Below are 17,997 nucleotides of genomic sequence, written 5' to 3' on the forward strand. Positions count from 1 at the left end.
CTTGGAAATGCTGACCCTGCAGAGTCTGCAAACTGTGTAGCTGTGCCCGTGCTGTGTTGATGTAAGGTCCCCAGTGCACCTTCAGTTGCATGCTGCTGCAGTTAAATGCAGCGAGCCTCCTGCATGCCTCAGGTCATTACCATTTTTGTTGTAGCTGGCCCTAGGGACCTCATTGCTCTAGTTTCTTTACAGATGTGTAGCAATAAGATGATTTCAACATGAGTGCCTGATGAATAGGACCTGTTTTTCTCCCTGCTCTTTGTAAAGAGAAGAAAGAAATGATTCCTCTTCTGGTTTAAAATGTCAGCCAGCTAGGAATTTGGATGTATGTAGAGTTAAATAAAGCTGAGCATGGCAAACACATTACAGGCAGGAGCCATTCACATTTTTGCAGTACTTAAAACAAGAGTGGCAATATCAACTTCTTGTTCCCAAACACACATTAGGAATGCTATTAAATTTCACATTTTGATGTGTTCTTTGTGTGGTGACTGGTGCCGTTTCTTTCTAAGTCTGTGTAAGTACCATAATGATGTAGAAAATATTTCTCACCCCTTATCTCCTAGGCATACATTGTTCAACTGAAAGCTATCTTTGTTGGTTTGGTTTATAGGTAACACAGGGAGTAGGGAATGTCTTGTTTGGTTTGCAAATACCAAGTATTTAAAGCTAAATTAAAGTTATGAGTCATCCTTTATCTGAAGCTTTTTTTCATGTGAAAACTTTTTACAATTAAACCAGTAATTTTTTACCTCCTCTGTTGCTTCACCTGTGAGTTCTGGATGAGAGATCCAGGGTCCGTGTTGCAACTGGCAGCAGCGTGTGCCTGAAGTGTGCTGTCCCGTCTCGATAATGCTGGAGCACGCTTGTGTAGCTGCGGTATCACCTCTGTCTGAACGGCTGCCATTCAGCACGTTTTACATCTGTGGAAGGTCTATGTCCTAACACATCCCCAAGCACTGAAACATGAAGATTTCATCTGAGAAACTAGTTTCTTTCGCTTTTCGAGTGTTCTGTCATTATGCAGCCTTAAGAATTTTACAAGATGCTCTAGCATTTAGTATTTCATTTTCTGCTTGATGGTTTTATAGACCCTAGGTTTATAGTTGCACGAACAATGGCATTCTTGACTCAGGGCTTTGTTCTCTTCTCCTGCATATTTGGCTGGTTTGGGGTTTTTGTGTGGGTTTTTTTTTTTTTTTTTTAACTTTTTCACCTGATCCTAACCAAACTGCCCTCATGTATGACTTTCTTTCCAGACCTAAATGGGCACAGTTGTAGCTTGGTATTTAAAAAGAAATGCTGCTGTTGCTTTAACCATTTCCAAAATGCTACTCCCATACTTTTGGGACCGGAGCCAACACTCAATTTTTGCTGTGCAACATGCAAGCCCATGAGAGGCAGTCCTTGTTCTTAAGGAGGTCTCTGGGGGAAATACTGAAATCAGCAGTTGCGCCGATAAGTTAGAGCTAGAAACAGCACACTGTGTTCGCCACCTGTTTCATTGTGTCTTGTGTCCTGGAGTTGCACTTAGGTGCAAGATGGAACACAGATGCAGTGGAACAACACATATCAAAAAACGTATCTCGTAAAACATATGTAAAACACCAACTAATCTTGTAAGCGTGTCTTGAAAAACAAGATTTGTTTAGTGTTACTAAAGCTACTTTGCTCAGGCTGGGACATCTAAAAACAGGATTTGAGGTTATTAGGGGTGGCCTCTCTGACATGGGGTGAGCACCTCCAGAGCTGCCCCAGAGCACTGTTTTAGCTACTCAAGGGAAAAGCTCTCGTGGCAGAGAACGATCTCTGCAGTCAAACTACAGCCATCCTTAATCCTCACCCCTAGCCCAAATCTCTCTCAAGCATATTTAACATGTGAAGATGGAGCTGCTTAAAACAAGATGGCACATGTCTGCCTACCAAGTGCCAAATATTCAAAAGGCATCGGAATAAAAATCTTCTCAGAGCTGCAGTGCTTCTGTGCACTTGTCTGCTGCACACCACAGGCTGGAATTTCGCACGCTTCAGGCTTGGTCTCACTGTTATCCAGCACAAAAGCCTTCAGCTTTCCCCTGTCACATGAAGGTGTATTTGCAAGAGAGTTGCTCGTCTCCTGGGGAGTTTACCAGATCCTGCCACTGCTGAAGTCAACTGCAAATCTCACAAGGATTTATATTAAGCTGATATGAATCAGTGCATTTCATTCTCCTCTTTAATAAGGGGAGATCAGAGACTCCTGTGGTTAATCACCCCAAGTGCTAACGGTTCAACTCAATTAGTTTACACAGTTTTCCTATGGGAGTGTGCTAGATATTAGAGCTAGCCTGCTTCCACTGAAGTCCCTGGCAAACACTTTAATGGCATTTGAATGCAAGAATTTCTAAATTAACCCAGTTGCAAACTGTGTTCCTCCCTGAGCTTTCCTCCTTCCTGAGTGTGATCGAGTTGTGTTCTCTAAAGCAGCAGGAGAATAGGAACGAGTTAGGAATGGGGACGGACAGATCAGTAGTTACATTGGTAGGATTCTGGCAAGAGTCTGGATGTGGTAGGAGTCCTGGTTGGAAGAAGTAAAGCCAAGGTATAGTGAGCAAAACTCAGATGGAGAGGAAGAGGAACGCCACCACCATCAGCCATGCTGCCACATGTTGACTCATACTTGACAGGAGAGCTCCCTAGAATAAATAGCTGTGTATAGGCTCAGTGGATATATCTTTGGAGACCAAGAAGATGAGTATTTACATAAAAGAGGGGAAGGCCCATCATTCACCGAAATTTAATTGAGGTCACATTGGCTTGGAGCCACAGGGTAACACACCCACATTCCCCTGTCTGCCGTACACCTGGATGACTCATATTTCATCTGCCCTTCACTCCTCTTGTGACTTACCAGGGGACGTTTTCATGACTGCTGAGGGCATTGCCACCAAGTGCAATAGTTGTCTCTGCGGCATGGAAGTGGGTGGTGGTGGTGGTTCTGCAACCTTGTTCTCCACCCTGGCTGCATACAGGTATCTGTTAGTCTCTTTTTCACCTTTGGATGCTTACTTGTGAGCCCTCAAGGCTAGAACCTTAATGGTATGAAAGACAGGAGGGGAAAAAGTGGCTTGTGGTTTATTAATGTTTATTCTGTATGTGTGCCCATAGTTTTACAGAAGTTGAACGGCCGTAGTAGCTTCTCACAAGAGGTATTAGGCAGCTGGACCTTGTTGCTTTGGTGATGCTTTCTGGACTCTGTGAGCTGTGACTCATTTTGTAACTGAGATAGTGATTTTCACATAGGCCTGGTCAGCTCAGGGTCAGCTTTGTGACATGCTTATTAACAAGAAGTTTTAGGGAACACACCGAGGTCCTTTCACTCTGAAGCTTGGGTGAGCAGAAAGGTAATCATGTGCTGCTACCACTAGCAGCCATCTTGCTGTAACTCTGAAAAGTTTTGCATGGTTTTGCTTTGGGTACAGCACATTTGTTTATCAAGCACAAGCTAAGGCTTGCTTAAATCTTGCCATTCAAGTTCTCTGCTATTAAGCTTTCAGGCTTTATTCAACAAAATGATACAGCTTCCCTGTATTGGCTGGCTGAAACCCCTTAATTTTAGAAACAGATATCCTGCAGTTACTCAGAATGATTTCCCCCGCTGCCACAGCAGTTAGAAATGGTCTGACGGGCAACGCTGCACAACCAGCACACAGTGGTCTTATTTATTTACCGGGATTTATTTACCGGGAGCCTCCTCGATGCTGTTCAGTGTCTGTTTGTGCATACCCTACTGCTGTTGCCTTCATGGTTGGCAGAAGCCGAGTGTCAGGTCTGCTTTGTCCTCCCACCCCTAGAAAGGTGTGGGAAGGCTATCCCATTTTGCTGGCCTGGGGAAGGAGGCTTGCAGTTTCCACGTGGAAAAACTTGCTTCCCGAGGCTTTTGCCGCTGGCTTGCCTGAGTCCACCATGTGCTTCCTGCCATGTAGAAATACTGCAGAGAGGGCTTTGCTCACACATGGGAAAAACTGCTTCTTGAGGTTCCTGCGTGAGTTTGATTTGCACACTGGACCTCTGGGAGGACACCACGGTGTTAGCGTCGTTTGATGTCCTGATCTCAGCTGGAGTCTTCCAGCACAAGGGATCTCCTGAAGGCTTAGCATCCACCATTGTTATTTTCCTCTTCTCTGATAAAAGTGAATCTTGTACATTAAGATGTTGATAAACTACTAGGGGCATGGTGATTACTGAAGCATGTTGGAATTTACTTTCTAAGCTCTGGACGAGGTTTTATTCTGTGTTTAGGCTCCAAACATACTGAGTCAATAATGCTGTTGGATACTCAAGGAGGCTACCCAAAGGGATGTGTTTGTCTTTGCACTGGGACGTACTAGGCTTGGCTGTCCTTTCTCAGTTCTTGCATCACACTATTTCAGCAACAGGGTCCCCTGCCTGACAAGCAATGGCTGAATTTGTTGGCTGTGCAACAGGTTATTGTTTGTGTTTCAAAATATCAAAAAGCTCTCCAGTGGAAAGCAAAATATTTCACTGCTTTCAGCCTTTCTGCCTCCCCAGTAACAGTTCGTGCTCTCTTCAGCCTTAGAGAATATTGAAATGCTGCTGTCACCTGTACAAGATGTTTGACTACCTTCCTTCTGTAAACACTTTCTAACCAGCATTTGCTTTGACAAAGTTCCCATGTTCACAATGTAAAACTTACTGGCAAGGCTACCTATGCAAAGAGACCAACTCATTAGGGTTGGGGCAACTGGGTTTCCTTTAAGTCTGCCGTGGAGGAGCAGAGGAGCACAGGACAGAGTGGTAGCCAATTTAGTCCGGCCACCAGTATTTGGCCTCAGCCACTGGCCATAAACATAACTGTAAGGCAAAAGTAGCCCTGTGATGGACATCTCTGGGGTGATCCCACCTCACTCTCCCTGGAAAACTCCCTTCCAAGCCCTGATGATTACAGGTTTGTTCCAGCTCTGAAGCTTGAGGACCACAGATGCCTTTCCATATGTGTTTATTTTATGCTGTAGCTGTAGAGATTCAACTTAATAAATATTTGATCCTCTTTGGTGCCTTCATGAGCTTCTGGCTTCAAGAGAGACCTTGTGGCAAGGAGTTCCACTGTTAATTATGAACTAGCCTAAAAATGGGGGGGGGTGTGGGGTGTGGGTAGAGGAGAAGAAAGTATTTTCTTTCTCTAGTTTCCGAGGCTGCTAGCTTCCAGATTCCTGCTATTTCCTCTTTTCTACATACTACAGAGAAGGGAAGGATCTAACCTCCTGCTCTAAATCAGCCTTGATTTTATTTACTGCCAAAGGCTGGAAAGATTCAAGTTCAGTTGTATTTTTTAATGAATTTGGGAAGAGAAAGTAAATATGAGCTTTTTACATATGGGCATTTTTACATATGGATGAGTTCATCTAGTCTACTGTACACTGGAAGAATGCCAGGAGAATTTAGCATAGTATGATATTTCAGTCAATATTTAAAAGATGTTTTGGCTTACTGATTGCTGGAACATCTGAGAAGCCCTCACCCATCAATGTTTTTTATTTAAGTATGGGTGTTTCTTAACATTTTATTCAAAAGAGGAAAAAAAATAAACTACTTTTCAGAATTTTCTTTGGAGTCATGAATCTTAGCAAGATGTAACACTGTTGCTTAAAACATTTTCTACCTCATGTACCCAAACGTCCACATGGGTTGGAATCACTCATTATTTATTTGTACACATTTATTACTAAGGCACTGTTAATAATTGTTGGGAATGCGTATTTGCTATAGCTACATTTATTGTTACATGGAAAGGGAAACTGACAACAGCAGTGTTTATTGGTCCAAACGTAACTTTTCTGATATTAACTCCAGCTTTTTCTCTTTTATTACATTCTCAAAACTCTTTTTCTGCACATCTTTCCCTGTTGTTGTGTCCCAGGTTTTGAAGAACAAGTGTCAAAAAAACAGTGTCCCTTTGTACTGGGTACTGTAATTACAGGTGAGAGAATTTGCTTTCTAAGAAGTGATCAAGGTGTATCTTAGCTGTCTGGGAATCCAACTACTTCATTAGCAAACCAAACTCGAATGGTTACAGGTAAATCCCCTTGGTGAGATGGGGTTAGGGTTTATGCTGATTTGGGGCTACGCAAATGAACCGCATAGGCAAATCCAAAGCATTATAAAAATAGGTAGCACTTTGAAAAAGTTTAAGATCTGAATCATCAGGGTCCAAAACTGGAAGCTGTGTGTGAACGAGTCAAAGGAGGTGGGGATGGAGGCAGGGGGAGGGGAGATATGGGAGAATACGGAGCAAAGGAATGATTTAAGTATTGCCCAAACCACCAGGTAAGTCAGAGGTTTTCTCTGACTGGCTTCTCCCAGCATTTTATTTTGTGCTAAATATAAGGTGCCAGAGTTTACATCTAATAACTCTGCCCAAGTTAGTCATTTAAATAAATATTGATTGTCTGTGAATGCATCCCACTAGGGAGCACAGCAGCACAAGACAGAAACGGAATCTCTTCCTCTGCAGATGTACATCATATATAAAACTTAATATATGAATTTCCTCCAGTCCAGGGAAGTCACTCTGCAGATTTTTCAGTCTGTCATTGGCTGCTGCTTTGAACTGGCTGGGAGCAAGGTGACAGCAGAAAGGCAAACCTCCCAGGATGAATGCAGTGATGCTTCACTGGTGCTGGTGTCTGCTGGTCTCCCATGCAGGACTAATAGTGAGCACTCAGCAAGATGCTTGTGGCTGGAGGCGCACTGGGCTCTGGGTGCACTCCACTGGTGTCTGCACAACTCCTGAGGCAGGGATGTGAAAACAGCAAAGAGGTCGGTGGAAGGAAAATTTGCAGACAGCCGAAATGGCTCAGCAGTGCTAGAGGGAATAACAGAGCAACAGCTATTCTGATTTCCTCCCCCTTCATATATAAATTAATTAAAAGCAGAGCTGATTTGAGCTGGAGCAGATGGTAATTTTTTGAAGTACACTAGTTCTGCTGTAGTTCCAGCAGAACTAACTTCCTTCCTTCCTTCCTTCCTTCCTTCCTTCCTTCCTTCCTTCCTTCCTTCCTTCCTTCCTTCCTTCCTTCCTTCCTTCCTTCCTTCCTTCCTTCCTTCCTTCCTTCCTTCCTTCCTTCCTTCCTTCCTTCCTTCCTTCCTTCCTTCCTTCCTTCCTTCCTTCCTTCCTTCCTTCCTTCCTTCCTTCCTTCCTTCCTTCCTTCCTTCCTTCCTTCCTTCCTTCCTTCCTTCCTTCCTTCCTTCCTTCCTTCCTTCCTTCCTTCCTTCCTTCCTTCCTTCCTTCCTTCCTTCCTTCCTTCCTTCCTTCCTTCCTTCCTTCCTTCCTTCCTTCCTTCCTTCCTTCCTTCCTTCCTTCCTTCCTTCCTTCCCCCCTTCCCCCCTTCCCCCCTTCCCCCCTTCCCCCCTTCCCCCCTCCCTCCCTCCCTCCCTCCCTCCCTCCCTCCCTCCCTCCCTTCCTCCCTTCCTCTCCCTCCCTTCCTCCCTTCCTCCCTTCCTCTCCCTCTCTCTCTCTTCCCTCACCACCCCCTTTCTTTCTCTGCCACCCTCCTCGTCCCCCCAATCCCATGCTTGGGAGATGGAGCTCTCACTTTATATCTTGGTATTCTTCATGAAGATCCAGCCCCTGGAGTTTTCTGGCTTAAGTGAAATGACAAACCACATTGCTGGACAGAGTAATTGAGATTGAAAGGCTCAAAAACATGACAAGAGGAATCGGAAATCAAGTGGCAAGGGGGCCTTGCTCAGCAGCTTGGCAGGTGCTCTCCATGTCTATTGGATGGAACGATAAAGGAAGCCACACATCACTATTCAAGCCCCTGCAGGGCTTCATCTAATTTCCTTTGTTGCAATGAAGAAAACATATAACATGGACAGGATTTTCAACTTGGTGTGTGTGTGTGAAAGCTCAATTTTTTCTCCAAATTCAAATTACTTAAAAGTTCATAAGGTTCCCAGCTCTCCAGAGCCTCACTATTTGATATGCACAAACAAGTTCTCAGGTGATGAGGATTCACAGCAGCAGCAGGAAGGAGAGACGGGAGAATGCTAATAAAGGTGTGCCTACCCTGTGATTCTTGAGAGTGACAGAAGTGAGTCCAAATGAGCATTGGGTCCTCTGTCAGAAAGAGGTGGTGGTAAGTTTTTCTTTCTTTAAAATGAGGGACTGTGTAGAAAACTCCAGACAGATTTTTGTGTTTGGTTTGTTTTGTTTGTTTGTTTGGGTTTTTTTGTTTGGGTTTGGTTGTTTTTTGGTTTTGCCCTTTTTCCATACTCTGTTGCAGATGTCTGGTTTTGCTTTGTGTTTTTATTTATTTATAGGCATTTCTATGGCACTCATCACCATAGTACCTAGGCAAATCTTCTTTCCTTTCTTGTATCATGTAATTAAATCTATACAAAATACATATGTTCTTGGCAGAGAAAAAAAAAAAAAAAAAAAAAAAAAAAGTTAAGCTCTGTTTTTGGAAGGGATTTGTGCCCTGCAATTAAACACTGCTTTTGCAATGCTGTATCTTTCCATGTACACATGAGTGGGGAAATACAGTCTTGTTAAAGCTGTATGCTCACACACCTGCTACGCTGGTGTGCAGGGCCGAAGCACCTGACTTGCAGCCTGGTGCGTGGGTGGCAGGGGGAGCAGCAGGGAAGCAGGCGCTTTTGGGATGGCTGGATTTGACACCTAGCTGGGGACCCTGAGGCATGCTTCTGCCTGCCTCACTTACCCAGGCACCACCTGCAGAACTAGCTGTAGGCTGAAAGGGCAATAACGCGCACACACACACACACTAACCCTAAATGGGGAAGTACTGAGTCCCCATGAGAGGGTAGCTTACTATTTTTCTCATATTTGTGTGGGCAGGGCTCCTGGAATGGCCAGCACATCCCTTTGGCCCAGGGTTTGCAGGAGGAGAAGCAGCACGTGTCAGGGAGAGGCTGGAGCTTTCTGAGGAACCAACAACATGAGCTGAGACTGGTCACCTCCCCTCCATCTGTGAGTTGTGTCCCCTCCTCTAAAGGAAGGTGACTGTAGCCTTTACCTCTGTGGACTGTTTCACAGTGAAATGTCCTTCTGGTATCTGGTACAATGGTCATGGGTGTTCTGCAGACCTGATATGAAGGACTGCGAGGACAAGCTGACATCAGGTCAGGCATAGATTCGTGCTGGAAGTTGGAGTGCAAAAAGTTGAGTCTGCCAGTCACACCAGTCAGCTCTGTCCCAGCAGAAGCCTGAATTAGACAGGGCACAGGCCAGCATAGATTCCTTCTGCAGCGCCAGGTGAGCGAAACTCCGCTTTCATATAAACAGACAAACAGATCTAGGCAGGCTGTGCACCAGCTAAGGCAACGGTCCTGCAGATGCTCCCTGGCTCAGGTGGGCAACCAATGCAGTGGTGCCTGGCATGGCAGCACTTGGGGAGTCATATTCATACTCAGATGAACCAGGGGATGGTGTCTAGAAATAACAGCTGGCACTTAGAGACTGTCTCCCTTCAGCAAAAAAGTCACTGTGCGGTGGTCTGAGTCCCATGGCACTGCCAACTGCAGCCAACATGAACACATTACACATTCCTGTTTGAGGAAATAGATATGGCCCTTTCCTTTTTGAGAGTGGTTTGTTTCTCCCATTTCAGAAAGGAAAGATAGCTGCACTGCTTTGATACTTGAAGATCATCTCATAAAGAGCCCTCAATCCTCAGAGGCAGTCATCAGCCACCCTCATAACTGCACATACTGCACATACCTCGTAGCACCCTCAGTCTCCAGGACATCCAACACCATCAGTCACTTGTGAAAGCCTTTGGCTGTGTTTGTGTTCCTTCTCACATTCTGGTTTTAGCAGGTGCGTATGTAACCCAGGGTTTGTTCATCACCCCACAGGTACGGCTCACAGGTTTTATTACCTGGCTGACTCAGGCCCTACAGAGGCACAGCTGTCCCTGTTTTTTAAAGGCCACTTGAGCCGAATTTGGCTCATCCGAAGCTCCAGCAACAAGCAACAGTTACGGCTTTTCTCCTAGGTGGGAAAACCCATATGCTGATTTTAGTGAGTGAATAACCACAATACTAATTGAACGCTGAGAATAATCATGTTTCCAGATGTTTGAGTTGCTGGGTTGTGTGTTGTTGGGTTTTGTTTCTTTCATTTTAATGCTAGTGTTTTATGTAAGGCAAACATGATGAAGTAGTGCTGCTAGAACACAAAAGAAGGCATCAATGCAAGGTACCGCTTTGTGGTACTTGGAGGCTGGATGAAAGCCTTTCAGCAAGCATTAACAGGACAGGCAGCACACACATCTGTCTAGCTCAGAAATGCTGAGATATTCCAAAAATGTAAGGAGGTTTCAGAGCAGGTGCAGACTTCACCCTAGGTGTGTTTTGCCGCTGACAGAGGAAGGTAATGCCGCCAGATTGCAACCGAAGATCTGGCCGCGCAGGTACCAGTGCGGCTGCAGGGGCTCGGCCGCCCAAGAGCAGCAGCAACAGCAGCCGATGGGCCCGTCGAGCCCTGATTAATTGTTTTCTAGTGCCACCGTGAGGCCTGCCGGCTCCGCCGGGCCGCGGCGGGCAGCGGGCCCGGGCGGGGAGCGGCAGCTGAGCGCTCGCTCCCGCCAAGACAATCATCATCAAAAGCCGGGAGGCGCCGGAGGGTAACAGGAGGCGACACCTCAAAACCAGCGCTGGGGCTAAGGCTGGCCTGGGGGGAGCCGTGAGCGGTTTGGGAGCTTCTGATCCGCAGCGGCGGCGCCCGGGCGGCGGCGGCGAGAGGGAGCCGCGGGGGAAGCGCCAGGCCCCGGCCCTCAGGCCCCGGCTCTCAGGCCCCGGCCCTCAGGCCCCGGCCCGCCAAACCCCCGGCCCTCAGGCCCCGGCCCGCCAAACCCCCGGCCCGCCAAACCCCCGGCCCCGGCGCCCCCGGTGACAGGCCCTGCCACGGCGAGCGCGGGGCGGGTTTCCTCAGGCGCAGCTCCCGGTGGGATGGCTCCTCCTGGGTTTTCTCCTGCCCTGCCCACGCACCACCAGCAGTCCCGCCGCCAAACACCAGCCCCCGGCGAAGTGAGGGGGCGTTGGAGGGGAATCTGCACCTTGCTTTCAGTCAGCCGCCTCTGAGCACCGCCTGCTCATCAGAGGTGGGGGGGAAGCTTCGTCAGGAGTTCAGGCTGGCAGCACCCTTTTAGGTCAGGACCAAGCTGAGTGAACAGACCAACACACCGAGCTGGTGGTGCTGGAGGAATCTCTAGGCAATCCCAGCGCAGCCGTGCCTTCCAGCTTTAGAAACCTAGGAAAGAAGATCAGTGCAGCCATAGGCTACATGCGTAAGCCAATACCATGCCACAGGTCTTGGCTTTTAGCAGCGTGCTTTGCTGATACATAAAAAAAGAGATTCTGCGGTGGTCTACCTCACACAATACAGTCCTCTATGAGCATGCATTCAGGCTTGTTTGTTTGAATTTTATTTAAACATCACTCAGAGGAAGAAATAAAAGCTGTATTTTTCATCTTTGCCTCGGCCAAAACAAGTGTTGAACTCATTCAGGGATATCTGGTGTATGTAAGTAGGTCCAATCATGTTTTGGGAGGAAGCACGCAGTAAGTTACAAACAGGTTAAGGCACTAGTTTGGGACTCTCGAGACCTGGCGTCAGTTCCCAGCTCAGCCACAGACTCCCAGTGTGACCTGAGGCAAGCTATTTCCCTCCCAAAACACTTTCACAGCCACAGAACGCAAAATCCTGCTTCATGTGAGTTTTGCCTTTGACTTCATGGAGCCAGATCCCACCCACGCATTTCAGAGCTTAAAAATTAAATGCAGGCTTAAGCACCTTGCTGAATTAGTGCCAGAACTTCCCTGTGTCTCAGCTTCCTACACCTAGAAGAGGAATAAAGATCACTTCCCTATTCCCACTCACTTTGCATGCTTAGGCTGAAGTCTATTTGGCATAGGACTGAGTGTAACTACTGGGACCATCATGTGCTGGCCTGTTCCCTTGATAAACTGCAGCTTAAGTGACAGCCAGACTTGTCAGAGGTCTCACCTCTGTCTGCCTTCCTTTTTTGCTCGGCTGCTGTCATACCTTACCATCCTCTTCACACTGAGATGGGCTTTCTCCACTGCCAGCAGATAATTGGCAATCAACCATTTGCAGCTCACGTTAATAGAGAAAAATCAATGTCCTCTGCTTAGAGAAATGGTTGGATTTCTAGTAAGGGGCTCCCTCACTTGTAATGCCTCTTCATTTTTTCATGGAGTGGTCTGTTGTGACAGTGTACAGCTAAGTTTATATAACTGGCACCTTAGAGAACTCCCCTAAACAGGATATTCCTGTTGGCGAAGGACTGTGCATTTGCTTAAACCAACAGTTGTAAGTTTCAGCAGCCTTGACAGGTACAAACAAGGAACCGCGCTGATAGCTGAGGGGAGGAGGGATTACTACACTTAACAAGAAATAGACTTTGGCATTTACATGCATATCGTGGATACCTCTACAAGGTAAACAAATGCAGCATAAAAGCACATTTGGCTATTCAAATGACCTGATTGTTCCTATTATGATGATGTCTCCTGGCATGTATTTCGTAGTACGCTAATTGACTTTGGGTGCATCAGGAAGAAACCTTTTCACTATCTGTTTCAGGATGGTTTCTGATGACATTTTCTTTCAAGGTTTATTTATTTATTTATCTGGGGGTACTGTTTGAAATGAAAATAGATCTTGGCTCCTGCTGACACACCAGGCTGCTTGTGCCAGGGCTGACGTTTACTGGGGCACAGGTAATACAGTCAGGCCTCCGCAGGCTGCTGTGAGCCAAGCTGGATCAAACTCAGGCATTTGCAGGTCTCTCCTCCAGGCCCGGGTCCTCCCCTTGTTCGGACAGTTGGTGCGCTGGTGGCTCATCCAGGCATACAGCAGTGACTTCTGAGCTGCCCCCACTTACAACCTGAATATGCAAAGCAGTAACCGAAGACAGGCTCGGTGAGACTCGGGTTATTTAAGCCCCAGGTACATATGCATGGCTCCAACCTGACGGTTACAGCCAACATTAAGCCGACAAGCATGTCCAAGGCCCTCCAGGACATTTAGCAAACTACTCACCCTCTGCACTGGGTTTTTGATTTCAGTGTGAACTGTGTCAAGCAGTTTGTTTAGCTCTTCTGAAGAGGAAGTTAAAAAGTCCACGGGGGAAGCAGAAATCAAACAGGCCATTCAATTCAGCAGTTCTCCATGCTGGGGATGTGCATTATAAGAGCAAATTAGATTTTTAGACATCTGACTGATAAAAGGGTTATTAATGCTTCTCTAGTTATGAGAATAAATTTGTTCTGGTCATATGGCAACAGTTGGCAAGCCGAATCATAACCAGCAAGATAAACACTTGTGGTAAAGTAACCTTTGCCCCCACAGTCGATCTAAGTAGGTGAAATTAATCTAATCAGTTAATTTATTCTACCCTTATTGCATCTACAAAACTTCTGGGAACTCACACAAAATTTCCCCATGTACTAGTTGTTTAATGTGGTTTGAGGGTTATCTTAATGGAGAAAGTCAGACAGGTAGATGATGTGTGAAGGTTTAAAAAGCACAGTGTTTGTTGACTGTGGTGTAAAAGAGACACCAGGGCCATGCCTCTGCTCACAGCCAGCTGTGACAGGGACCACTTCAGAGTGGCACGTAACAGAAAACAGCAAACAGCCTTCCCCCCAGTTGGCAAATCCCCACCCGAACCACCTCACAGAGGTGCACAACTTGAAATTTCATCAGCCAGTACTCAAGCACACATGCAACTCCCTTCCCTCACAGGCAACAACATTTTATATGTAAACTTGCTAGCAAAGCCTGGTAACGTGGTAATTCACAGGCACCCCACAACAAACATGTCAGAGGTGCATGACCTGAATGAAAAGCATCTTTCACCTAGTACTTGGGCGGGGGGGGAGGGGGGGGGGGGTGTCAAACTCCGTTTCAGGCCCAGTGTACTCTGATGAGCATGAAAAAAATTCATCCCTAATTTATAGGACTTGGGTATGTGGTGGTAGCTTACTTTTAAGAAACAGACCAGAGGTTTTGCAGCCTCTGGAGGCATAACTCTTCTTTATCCATAATCATGGGTGCTTCTTAGAAGCGGAGAGGCTCCAGGTACCTGCCAGAATGTCCCCCAGCGCCCCAGGCTGCCCTCTGGGCTGAAGCAGTGCCAGAACCCCAGCAGTGCTGCCAGAACCCCAGCAGGGACCAAGCAGAGACCCCACACTGCTGCTACCCCTCCTGCTGCACCATGGCAGGGCCTGGAAGCACCTTTAACATATGGGAAAACGCATTTAGAAAGAAAGCAGGTGAGAAAAAAGATACTGGGGAAGGAGTTAAAAGTCTGTCAGTGTCTAAGAATTGTCCTCTGAAGCCTTCTCTAGTCACTGCAGACAGCAGCCCTGTTTTAAAAAATGCAGTACCCTGACATTTTTGGAAGTGCAGCCCTGACTGTGGCAAGAGCTGTGCATGGTCAGCGGGGCCTTGATTTTGTCTGGGCTTGAAGGCACTGCCATCATATAAATAATCACTAAACATTTCAAAGCCTTTGAAAACATTTAATTTAATTTAACATTTTAATGCTAGGAATGGGCTAGGGTTTAGGTGTGGTGGTTTCACATATTTTTGAAACCTGTTTATCCATCTTTTATTAAGACTCTGAGAAGGCAGCTCAAAATACTTCAGTGACTCCAGTGGTGCTGTAATTTCTGCTTCTTTGTTTTCTGAATATGATTAAGTTAAATTCCTGTCTTCCAACTCAAGCTGCTTCCTGGAGAGGCACTTAGAGGCCAGCATCACAAGGCTTTGTTTGGTTTGGTTTGATTTCAGATCAGTGGCTGAGCTGGTGAGCAAGGATGTGAAAACCTATTTTATGTCTGTCATATCTTAGACTTACCCTAACAACCTACCTTCTAGCTAAATTTAGTATTTTGTCCTCTTTTATTTATGATGACAAGTGAATAATTGTTCATAAAATATACCCTGACCTCACAATGCTTGCTGTCCTGTCACAAACTGACATACTCTAACGGTGGAAGATTAACAGTGGAAACACCACTCTTCAGCCAGCATTTCATCACAAGGGCAGGGTTTTTCAAAATGTCTTTGGGCATGGTTGCTCCATCTGAAGCACCCTGAAGGGCTTTAAGATACTTGTGTTTTTTCCTGCCTTGCTGCTTCTTCCAAAACAAAATGCAAGTGGCAGCAGCTCAGCTTTACTGGCCATCTCGGTGTCCACAGAACCACACTCTTTGAAGGGGTATTGCTGTCACCATGTCTCAGACCAGCTGTTGATAATATGGACACAGTTGGAGGCTTGTCAGTAAAGCATAAGGAGTAACTTCATGTGCTGTGCAACACAAGGAAAATTTAAGGAAAATTCTGTGCATATGAAGAATTTAGATCTGGAAAAGTCTTCTTCTGTTAAGTAATTTCTCTGCCAACATTAGCATAGAACATGATTATCCAGGCGTTCATCAACCATGGAACCCATGCTACTGGCCACATCACAGATCTGGCCCTGTTTGTGGCTGCATGACTAATTATGGACCCAATCCACCAAGCAGGTATTTAAGAGCTCTAGCTGTCCTGTGCCTCATTGTTTTACAGTAAGTTATCCCAGGTCACCTACTTCATGGCTGCAGCCTCTCATGCCATACACATCACAAGCTGTTTTTCATAATGTGGTAAATGGCCTTCAGGTGTCACTGTGGATGTTTTTCAACAAAATACTGGACAAAGGGTATTACCAACACACAGAAACTTTCCCTCCTGTCTGAGGACATTTACAAAACTGAGATTCTCAAAAACCAGGTTTAAGTACTGCCCTGCTATGAACTATGACTTTTGATTCCCTAAGACCTTTAGTTCCCTGTCTACCAGTAGCTTTGCCAGTAAAGTCTCCTTTTTTAGTTGTTTTCTTACAGATTGCATCCAATACGCTAAAGGGACAAGGCAGCTTGCAGACTGTGGGTTGCTGCATCTCGGCTGGTGGGATACTGCTGGATCCAGTAGAGATGATTCTGAACAAGACCTGGCATTTGCAAATGCAGAATGCAGTGGAATGCATTTCCAATTCCCTCCACAAAATACAGTGTTTCTGTCCCCACATGAGTCACCACAATGAGAACAGACAGTGCAGATGATGTAAATACCTTTGCACTGCTTTTTTGTTCTTCAGATTCCCCTCCCTGGGACATGGGCAGGCCCAAGCAGAAGGATCTCCTTGTCTAGACCACTCCTTGAGCAACAAAGTGAGGCAGTGGCCACAGTGTCTTGTGCATCTTTGTGTTTCTTCATCACTTTGCTCCAAAAAGGGATAAATGAGTTAACACCCTGGGAGAAGGAGCTTTCAGCACGGCACAGCAGAGATCCTTCTTCACTGAGATGAACAGGACAGTGTTCAGCTCACCAGGACAGTGCAGATTAACCTCTGCAAGGGCTTCCCTCTGTTGACTCTTTCCTCCCACCTGCTTGGCTCTTGCTTGTCCTTACAGCAGACATGCGTTTAACTTTCTCATTTGGAGTGAGAGTTACAAGTTTGGAGAAGAGAACACTACCACCTTCAGAGAGTTGGTGGTAGAGCATCTGGAAATTCACATGAGCTGTCTCCAAGCCTGACTGCAAGAGTTGAAATCAAAACACCCAAGGCTGCTGCTAATTCTTCTCCTTCTGAGACAGCCCCATGCCAACCATAGCAGATCTCTCCCGGTCATTTTGACTTGATGTTCAAATGGCCTATCAGATGCAGTTTAGGGAATTTTTTTAAAAGTCCTTTTTTTTTTTTTTTTTTTTTTAACTTGTTTCCCTGCAAATGCATGAATTCAGTTTGAAGGGCCTGGGATTTCCATAGGATATTTAGAACCAGTCATAGAAAAAGCCTAAGCTAAAATAGTCCAGCAGCAGTCCCACCTCAGCAAAATGAAGTATCTCTTTGCAGAACTCAGTTTTCAATGTGAACTTTCATGTTCTGTCCAGCTATTTGTGTCTTGTTTACAGTGGTAAACGCTTGCCTGCACAGCAGTGCTTTTGCACCAGGAGGTGCTGGTCCGTCGTGTTCCCTGTAAGAAAGGCCTTCTGACTTTGTGAAGTATCATTTTACATGGTTTTTATTAGAACTAGCACTGTAAAGAAGGAGGACTGCAGATAATGTTACATCCCTTCAGGTTCTGGCAACCCTGAGTTGTGCAGCATCTAATGATCCAACCTCTGTGCCACGTGCTGTGCACATCCAGTCTGTGGAAGGGTTATCCTGTTTTGGATAAATTCATTATAGAATTTTCTTACAAGAAAGCAACTCTCTTCATCTTTCCTACTGTCAAACAAAGACGATGTTCAGATGAGATGATCTTGCTGCATCTTTAGATGAAGGCAAGGCCATGGCTGATACCAAGTGGGAGCTCCCCACAGGCTCCCTCCTTGTGGCGAGCTGGGGGGCTGCCCCGTGGCTGAGGGGTGCCTGCAGCACAGCAGAGCCTGAAGGCCACGCTGGACCTGCATCCCTATGCAGCCCAGTGCAAGCCTGTGCCTCCTCCAGTTAAGTGTTGTGTGGGTCACTAATGCCTCATGTACAGTGGTCTCCTGGTCGGTGGGACAGGAGGTACCACTAAAATCTCTTATTGCATTGAGGCTTCTGGGGCAGTGACTGTGGAAAAGCCTCAGCCTCGGCCACTGCCTGTCACTATTACCCAGGGGGATTAATGAGAAGAAAGCATCTGAATTTTGTTTTCTCTTGCTGTTTTAGCTAAAACGCAGCCTCAGTGACAAGAGAGCTGCTAAGCTGACACGTCTGCTCTGGAGGCAACCCAAGTCACAGGAGGGTTACCTCACCTTCTGCTCGGGGAACCTCCACCAGGTTTGAAAGCAAAATGCACCTTCTGACCAGAGCATGATAACCTGTTGATGGACTACTGGCAAGTGCAGGGGGGCAGGAATGGCAGGGGCACCCCACAGCTGGCCTCCAAGCAGCGGGCCAG

This window comes from Tyto alba, unplaced genomic scaffold, assembly GCF_018691265.1.
Source record: "Tyto alba isolate M040663 unplaced genomic scaffold, T.alba_DEE_v4.0 Super-Scaffold_13, whole genome shotgun sequence".
Taxonomy (NCBI): domain Eukaryota; kingdom Metazoa; phylum Chordata; class Aves; order Strigiformes; family Tytonidae; genus Tyto; species Tyto alba.